Raw genomic sequence first — 9880 nt, forward strand, 5'->3', positions numbered from 1 at the left:
CAGGTCGCTGGGGGATTTGTCACTGCGCATGCTCAGATATGTGCTGAAGTTCATTCTAATGTTCAAAAAGACATTTGAGTCAAGACCCCAATAAGACATGGAGAGAGTTAGAGTAAATGGTAAATGGTAAATGGCCTGTATTTGTATAGCGCTTTTCTAGTCCCTAAGGACCCCAAAGCGCTTTACACAACCTGTCATCCACCCATTCACACACACATTCACACACTGGTGATGGCAAGCTACAATGTAGCCACAGCCACCCTGGGGCGCACTGACAGAGGCGAGTAACTTAATTCTCCTCCTGATTGGTGTTTGTGGCAAACTGAACTCTTTCAGTAGTGTGTCACAGAGAGAGGGGGAAAATTTAAAGCCAGCAAAATGAGTGTTAAGGATCCAGTAGTAACTACTTGACACCTTAAGGTTAATAATAGTCGTGTGCGCACACAGCCAGCAACAAAAACCAAAAGCATAACTCCTCTGAGAAGTGACAAACAAAACAACATGATCTCCAAAAATCTCATGCAAGCAGAGGAAAAACAGGACCCCAGGGCTCCTCTACTGTATACAGGCTGCCATAGAACTTTCATAATAGCTGCCAGTGCAGCTGACTGCTTTACCATCTGTCTGGACAATGAAGATGACGTTACTTGAGTAAAACTAATGAAAACAATGATGTGTGAGGCTGCAGTGACACATTGTAATATGTTGACTGATTACTCGGGATATCTTCCGCAGCAGTGGTAATATCTTTTCCCTGTAGCACTGACAAGGCAACAAAAAGCAGCAGTGACATCCCTCCTTACGAGCGCCTCATATCTGCAGTTTATGTGGTGAAACATTTACTTCATCTTTGCTGCGATGCAGGCATCAGCGTTGTTAACAACAGACATTGTTGCAGGCTTGATTGTCAACACATTGAAGACTTACAGAGTTAGGGTTAGCTAAAAATTACGTGTTTGTGCATGAAAGTGATGGAGCAACTTCTATGAGAAAAGCTCCTTTTTTTACTTGCAGTGGGGAAAGTGTGATTAATATAATCATTAGTACTAACAGATGCAAAAGATCACACGTTTTATCAAGGCTAAAACCCCTTTACCTTCATAATCTCTCAGTGTCAGGCCAAATTAGCTTGTTAGCTAGCTTGTTAGTATTCTACACTTTTTAGCTAACACTTTCAAGCTAACTACTTGAAACTTCATATTTATCACCAATATGTTTTGTAGGCTGAACAAAAATCAATCAAGCTGAGATTGTGTTGTAGTGAATGACATACCTGAGAGACTGGAGTGTGCCATTTTCCACACAAATGGATTTTGACGAAGGTCATTTCACAGAATTCTCATTATTTCTTTTTAACAAGTCATTAGTTTTTCTAAAAAAAAATAAATAAATTAAAGGGTTGTTTTGGCCTTGGAAATTAGTGCACCCAGTCACTTGTGTTCTCTCAGTTCACTTGAGTCTTTGCTAATGGAAAAAAATCAAAGTAATTTTTTTCACTGTGCTGCAGAAACAGCTCTGGGTAAAGCATACCCAAAACTAAACGATTAATTCTTCATGATTTTCTATTCTACTTCAAATTCAAACTCATTTGATAAAAATAAAACACAGAGCATAGCTCATAACTTCAGCTCAACTCCTTCATTTACCTCAGAATTACTAGTCGTCAACTCGATCACCATATGCTCTTAACTCACATATCATTTATATTAATAAAGAAATACTGAGTGCTATAAAATTGGGAAATGCATTCTTTTAAAAAAGGTTTAATGGTAAAAGTTTAGCTGACTGTCTTTTATACTCTACAGGTTTAATTTTAAAGTTGACAAACTTCATATAACTCGCTTGAAGTTAAATGTAATTAGTCTGTATTTTTTTTAAAGTTTTATTAGATTTACTTCCACCTCCAGCAGAACTTCTCTTCTCAGACATCAAGAGGAACAATAGGTTGGCTGAGTAGTCTCCCATATGAGTTAGATTCCTCAACACAGACCAGAATCTAAGAAAGACGATCAAACAGAGACACATGAAAGAAGGTGGTTTAAGAATTTAAGAGATCCTGGCTTCATTCAAAAACTGATTCTGCAGGATACCTGTACTACCCAGTGGAAGGCCACTATCTCCCCCTATTGGAGATACACCGATTTCACTGGAAAACATGATCAAATAATGTGCAGCAGACCTTAATAAACTAATATATTGCCTTTAAACTGTAGATTAGTTTATAGATTGCAATTTGCAGCAGCCACACTGAAGTGTGAAGAGGTGGTTGCAAGAGTGTATCTGCTATAGATTTAATAAATAAATGAATTTTAGCATGCATCAGTTTAAAGCAAAGTAAACCCCTATATATCAGGCATGCCAGATGCTTATTTGAATTCCAGCCCATGCCTCAGTAACCCTTGAAGCACTAGCATAAGAGGCTCTCATGAGAGCCAGGTGGGAGAAGTGCTGCAGGCCTCCAACCTTTCTCTAACACTAAATAGATGACTTCAGTTCAGGTAGGGGGCGGAGAACTGTTCCGAATAGTTAATGTTTCCTGCAAATATGTGGAAGTCTAAGAAGGGGTCCTCTGACTTTTTCTCTCGTCTGAAGTGTTTTGTTTTTATTCCGCTGTTACTTTGCAAAAAGGGACATGTGGTTCATGAGGATATTTCATGTATGAACCATGATGCAAAAACACCAAGGTCTGCATTAAAGATTCATTATAATATTTCCTGCTAGAGGCATCAAGCACTAACATGCCAGGGTTAGGATATTAATAGTTTATCTCATGTACATTGAAAAAGAACCTCATGTACTAATTTAACACTACAATAAACAGTATTTTGATTGTTGTTAGGAAAAAGCAATAGAGAGAGACACTCTGGCTTATCAAATCTCTAAACGTCCAATATTATGCCTCAGATAAGCTTCCTCTTTTCAGCATTAAACGTCATAGACTTGGCGGTATGCATGTGCATGCACTGCGTGGACACACGATGTCTTCTTGCACAGGGTCGCCGCCTCAGGTCTCGACAGAGAAAGTGAAGGAGACATCCTGCCAGCCACCATCACACCCCCTCACCCAGCAGTGAGCTGATTACATTTAGCTATAGCCTCTAGCTCATTTCCTACTAAACTCCACATCCCGACAAAAAAAAGAGCCCCAAACTACAATGAGCCGGAGCTCTCGGAGGTTAGAGGGTGATGCAGCCTGATGGAAAAATCAATAATGGCCCATGGGATCAGCAGGCGACAGGACCTGATGTAGACTTGGAATTTTTTTTTTTTAACATAGGAGTCAGCTACCATGAATAAGCTTTAAACAGCGAATCCGAAACTGCCCATTAAACTCCAAGATAAGCATATTACACTATAATTAAGTCACAACAAATTCTAATAATTTCCCCCTTTAGCGAATTGCAAAATACATGATCCCGAGCGCGTTTTTTATAAAGATAGATTATGTGTTTGCCTTGAAAGTATCTACCAAACTCTAACCTGTTAACTGGCCATCAGTTTAGCATCTAAAGTTTAATGTGTGGTCCAAAAACAGCTGGGGATTGTGGAGCATGCAGAACTAGATAAACAGCCACAGTAGGGTCACCAAGAAATACTGACCACACTGACCAGCAGAGGACAGTCTCATCCTACATGGTATAAGGAACTCAAAGTGGGAGTCTGTTCAATATAATTCCCTAAAACATTATTCCTCAAGTTGTCATGTGTTATTTTTCTAATAAGGTATCTACTACTGTACAAGTAGCACCTGGCACATATATTCAGCTTCACATGTTAGTGTGATACTTGACCTTGGTTAACCTTTTATTCACTGCAATTAGTATCAGTAGTTTGCAGTCAATCAGTGGGAACATTCCTGAAAAAAAGTGCTGGTGTATGTTTTTAAGTGATGAGCACATCAAATAAAATCAAACAGCACACCACTGCATAGATTGAATCCATCATTCCTTTGGAAGTTGCTCGAGCGTTCTTTAAAAAAAGAATCTAAGACTATCGAGATAATTTAAGGAAAGTTGATGCCTGAAAAAAATCTTCCACTTTCTTTGATTAAGAAAGATTTTCATTCTAGATATTTGAAACTTTCAGTGAAGCATGGCATCAAGGAGAAAGAAAGAAGATGAAAACAGTGCTGATAGCTACTGAACCTTTATGTCCACGGATATAGGTATATGAGTTTTAATTTGACAACACTGATTGATTTTGGATCTGTGAAACATCCTAGATTTATGATTAATATATTTACAAAAAGTTAAATAACATATGTGCCACGTGGTATTATCAAATTAAAAAGGTTATTCATTTCTGTATACCTGCTCAGGGAGTAAGAGGCTGTACAAATACAAATACAGATACCAAGTCTTATACTGTACAGTGAATAATCATTTTGACTGAGGCCTTTAGAGTCTGGTTTAGCATCCAATAGCCTTTCAATCCCACAAACCAAATCCCCCTCAAGTATCACAACAACAGAAGTGAGGAGATGTTCTCAACTTGTTTTTTGTGTCTGAATCTACCTTTGAAGGGGACAACTGGAGAAAATGCTGAGTAAGTGCATGTGGAAAAACTACTAAAAAAAAAAAAGCAGGTTAGAAAAAAATAACTTACTAAGCAGGCAATGCAAACTCAAAATGTCTCACCAAGGCTGTGCAGGAGGGGTAAGTGAACCCAAAGACAGTCTGCATCTTTGGGCAAGATACTGTACTCCGAGTTGTCCCAATGCATCCATCAGACTGTTATTGTCCGTGCTTAAGTGTAGAAAAAAGTTAGTATAGAAAAACACTATGGAAGCACCAGTCCATTCATTTATTATGGACCTCAGTTGTGTAAACGTAGCATATGTGTTGTGCATACAGCATATAGAGCCGCCTCAGGAGTGTGTGGACAATCAGCAGAAAAATATTCTGTGAAAACATCTTTTATCCTTGTAAAAATTTGTTGTTGCTATTGCGACAAACTTCTTTTAGTCATATTCAATTTGGATTCTTTTCATTGCAGGTGTTACCAGAAAGAATGTAACGCTTTATAAGAAACCATAAAGTAAAACCTCACAAAATAGTCAGGTGGAGAGACCTTAGAATTCAAAGATACTTTTGGAAACAACAAAACACTTTCAAAGTGTTAAAGGTTTCACTCTGACAGGATTCAACTGTGAGGATGACTTCACGCTGAAGACAGTTTTTCACCAGAATGTGTGAACTACATGCACTCAATTAAAAGTGATTACAGTGTGACTCCATAATAATCTACTTTTGTCCTCTTCTTGTGGCACAGCTCAATATTGCATTTTAAGACTTACATTTAGATTAATGAAGTCTCAAATATCTCAAATGAACTGACATTTTTCATCAGTATTTCTTTTCACAAGGGAGTTATAGTTATTTCTTGCTCTTCCATTTCTGCACTCTTAGCCACTGCAGCAGACCATTTTATCCACAGGAGAATTTCAAGTTTTGTGCCATCTTGTGTATTTTTGAAACACTGCTGTTCTTGTGCATACTCCACTCCATCTCAGTTTCCAGTGGCCACATGAGCCAACACAGACTTATGAGCCAAGAGTGTTCTCCAAAGATACTTTAACAAACAGGGAAAACACAGAGTGAAAGACAGAGGGAGGTGGGGGGAGGAGGAAGTTGGAGAAAAGAAAATCAAGAGTAAAACCACGAGCAGGATCTCTACAGTGCCTCTAGTGATTCTGTGTTCCCAGCACTATCACAGATAAAGAGAGGAAGGGTGAGAGAGACAGAGAGGGAGAGCGTGGTGAAGACTCGGAAGAATAAGGGTCAGTACAGGGTTTGTCTTTGAAAGGAGAGGAGCAATTTCTGCATGTGTGAGAGGGATCTGTGCATGTGTTTTGTTTGCTCATACTAATAGTTAAGGCCATTCTTTCACCGTGTGCACAGAGGACATATCAAAAATAAGCCACCGCCATGAGCCGGACCACCTTCTTTGAGGTAAGCCAATGCACAGTTTTACTGCTACTTGAATAAATGACACGGGCAACTGCCACTTCCTGATAGAGTGAGTTACTGAAAGGCACTTGACCAAAGGAGAGTGATAAGAGGTGCAGCCAAATTTGGGGAAAACTTAACAAGGCTGAAAATATTACATGTTGTTCTAAAGGGATCGGAAAGTTTATAAAGTCCAAGTTTATTGTCCAGATAAGCTCAAAGCTGGTGGTGTTTTTATGATTTTTCTGTAGCCTTCAGTTTTGGCTTAAGGGCCTGACAAGCTTTAATGAAGAAGCAGACAAGTAATTTGCTGTAAGTGCAGCAGGCCTATGAACTCGAGCTAATTACAACATGCTCTGGGAAGTGTGCCATGCTCTCAGAAGCTGTTATTGAAAAAACTGAGTCACAGTGGAAAATATGGAAATAGTTAAGCTTCCAGTCTTTACAGTAAGACAGCCAGAAAATCCACCTTCACACTGACTGGACAGTTTTAAAAATGGTACTGATCCTCTACTTCTGATATATAAGAAAAAAAGAGGTTTTGCAGGATGGAGGCACATTTGCCGTAATGTTTAACTTTCCTTTAACTTCAGGCTGCCATTAGATTGGCACTACAATATTTAAGAGAGTATCTTTACCTTGATGCCTTGGAGGCTTTTCAGACGTACTTCATCCTTCACTTAGGAAACGTCATCTTCAACTTCATGAAACAGCCATTTAAGTAGTGGACTGTCATTTGTGTCTATTTGTGTGTACTGTACAAGGTCAGACACACATGAAAAATTTAAGACAAACTAAGAGGTGAATTACTGTCCTTGACTGAAAGAGAAACGGTCTAGATAGTCTGTCTATCTTATAAAACTTAAAAAAATTAAAAGTGTGTGAGGGTCATGCAGGACATTTATGAAGACAGCGAGATAGTGTCGAGGTGTGCACTAGGAGTGACAGATGGGTTCAAAGGGAAACTGGCTCTGAGCCCCTTCTTGTTTGCACTGGTGACGGACAGGCTGACAGATGAGGTCAGGCAGGAGTCTGTAAACTGTGATGTCTGCCGGTCACATTTTGATCTGTAGCGAGATTGTGGGGCAGGTGGAAACGTGTCTGAAGAGGTGGAGGTATACACTGAAGAGATGAGGAATTAAAGTCAGTAGAAGCAAGACAGAATACATGTTTTTGAATGGGAGGAAGACAGCTCACAACAACAGTAGCCTTGAGGGGATTTGTTGAACTGGTGCTATATAAATAAAACTGAATTGAACTAAACTGAACAGTGAAGCTATGAAGAGTAGAGGTGGTGAAAGGTTAATGAGTTTAAATACCAGCCATCCAAAACAACAGACAGTGCACACGAGAGGTGAAGGAGACCGTGCAGGTGAGGTGGAGCGGGTGGTGACAAGTATGAGGAGTGATTTGTAGCAGAAGGGTGGCAGCAAGAGTGAAAGGGAAGGTATAAAGATGCTGGTGAAACCTGTTATGATATATTGTTTGGAGATGGCAGCACTAATAAAAAGAAAGGAGGCCAAGTTGGAAGTGCCAGAGATTATTAGATTTGTGATTAGAAAGGAAAATATTAGCACGACAGCTCAGGCTGAGCGGTTTGGAAACAAAGTTAGAGAAGGACATGCAGAGGAGGGACAATGGATATACTTGACAAAGGGTGTTGAATATGGAGCTGCGAGGCAGGAGGAAAAGAGGATGAAGGAAGACATGCAGAGGGCTGGATGTAGCAGAGCAGATGGAGGAGGGTAGGGTGGAGATGAGCAGGTGTGGGGACCCCTAAAGGGAACAGCTAGAAGACGAGGAAGATTATGGATGAGAGTTTTCTCCAGTTTTATCAGTTAGTTATATTAGTCCAAAAACAATTTTTTTTTTTAAATTAAAAAGCTGGCAAGCTGAGTTTCTCAGACTTTACCCAGCAAACATAAAATAAGTGTTTATTTAAACATTTACTTAAATTTCCCCTGCATCCCCAAGGCCTCTGCAAGCATGTGCATGTTCTGTACAACCTGTGCTGTCAGCACTGCCGCCCGCACAGGAGGACAGGAAATCCTAATGATCGGTTTTACAAAGGCATGGCATATCTGAGTGCACAGTGTGCAGCCCAACGACACCGTGATGCTCTTTACCAGCATGCTAATACATCAGCGTGTGCCACCAGAATGCAGCTGGGAAAGCTGGCAGATGGAAAGCAAAACAATCCCATCTCCCACGATGCGCTTTGCTGAGACATGAGCATGATTTGATTCCAGATCCCGCAAGCATCCTCACACATCGCAAAGAGTGAAAGGGTGAAATAATCATTTTATATATGGAACACTGAGGTTTTCAGCTAAACTTTTTACTTAAACCTCTGTATGAATTAAATGTCCTATAAAACTTCATTCACTCTATCCAAAGAGGCTGATGGCTTTTATGTTGAGCTTTTCCTCATCCTCATTCCCTCTGTTGTGACTGTGCACTCAGCAAATTTTCAGATACCCATTAGTGGGTTATTACACTGTCCAGTAAAGGAACCTATTTAGCTAGGACAGCTCTGCTGAGCAGCACAGTATGGAGTGCTTTCAGAGCAAATTGTGGGCCCACCCACCTACCCTCCTTGCATATGCTATACATCACCGCTGACATGGTCTAATTAAGATGAAAACAAATGTGTGCAAGAAAGCATATCACTAAGGACAAATGGACACACTTTGCAGTAGGTATTTTAGGAGCAGACGTGACCACATTTTATTTGAGGCGTTTATATTTTATTCAAATTGTGTTTTTACAGTGATGATTACATGTGCAACAATGTCTACCTTACAGCTGCAAGAAAGCAATACATAACTAAAAGTAGCAATAGAGTTTAATCTTGTGCTACTGTGATCAACAAAGCTGAAAAGAAATCTTAAATCTGGCTTTTACTCTGTGGGTTATATACATTATAAAGGTGCCCCATTTTCATTCTTCAGGTGGAAGTTCTTGATGCCAAGACAAGGGAGCAGCTTTGTTTTCTAGACAAGGTATGCTGACATTTTAACACAATTCAAAGGCCCCCAGGATACGTCTTAAGTTTATAATTATAAATAAATAAGGACATGAAAATGACTTTTCAATCTCACTGACACAGTGCTTTGTATTTAGTGCTTGAGTCTGACATAAAGTTGAGTTTATAATGACTGTAAACTTTCTGTTCCATTAAGGTGGAGCCCCACTCGACAGTAGGAGACATAAAGAGCCTTTTTCACAAATCATGTGAGTGCCTATAGTAATGTAGCGCACAAATGAGCCTGTTTAGATTTGTTAGAAGCACACGTGGCTGTAATTTTGTTAGTCTTGCTGTTACCTAGAACCCTGTCAATAAATAGAACAAGACTTGAGTTATACTAAAATTCAATAAAACACAGAAGATCAGTGCTCCTAGTTCTTTATTATCTTTCACTGCATGTTTACTGTAAACAAATCCTTCAACTTGTGGTTATTGGATAAAAAAACATTATTACACTATCTCTGAATGAAAAATCTTACAGTTCCTCCTATTAAATCTCTTCACCAGAGAGCTGTCCTTTTAAAAAACTATTTTTTATTTACTTCTCTGAAGCCCACAGTGCTTCTGTCATCAGCATGTGTCTGGTCAGAAACGTTACCAAATGTCTGCTGAGCCCAAGGCCATCGGCATCTATCAGAGTAGCAGAGCTCAACGTTATTCCATTGTGATCAATTATTTTTGGGCCTGAGGCCAAAAAATTGTGTGTGCGGTACCAGCTATGTCCAACACTGCGACTGTGTTTGTGTGTGCATACGTGCTCGTTTGATCGGCACAGATCCTCACTGGTATCCAGCAAGACAGGCCCTGAAGCTTGATCCAAGTAAGTGGCTGTGTTGTAAATCTAGCATTTAGTGTGTGTGTGTGTGTGTGTGTGTGTGTGTGTGTGTGTGTGTGTGTGTGTGTG

The 9880-nt window shown here is 39.7% G+C and overlaps 1 long non-coding RNA gene across 2 annotated transcripts; it reads left to right on the forward strand.

Annotated features, from left to right (window-relative positions):
- Positions 1-5584: 5584 nt before the first annotated feature.
- On the forward strand, positions 5585-9852 carry LOC102302648. 2 transcript variants are annotated; one of them, XR_006053707.1, is made up of 4 exons: positions 5585-5951; positions 8900-8950; positions 9131-9182; positions 9752-9829. It is a non-coding gene; the product is annotated as an uncharacterized LOC102302648 (long non-coding RNA). The 2 variants fall into 2 exon arrangements; XR_006053708.1 differs by having other exon boundaries at positions 9131-9852.
- Positions 9853-9880: the final 28 nt, after the last annotated feature.

Source organism: Haplochromis burtoni, unplaced genomic scaffold (assembly GCF_018398535.1).
Source record: "Haplochromis burtoni strain Fernald_Lab_line unplaced genomic scaffold, NCSU_Asbu1 Contig_1705, whole genome shotgun sequence".
NCBI lineage: Eukaryota > Metazoa > Chordata > Actinopteri > Cichliformes > Cichlidae > Haplochromis > Haplochromis burtoni.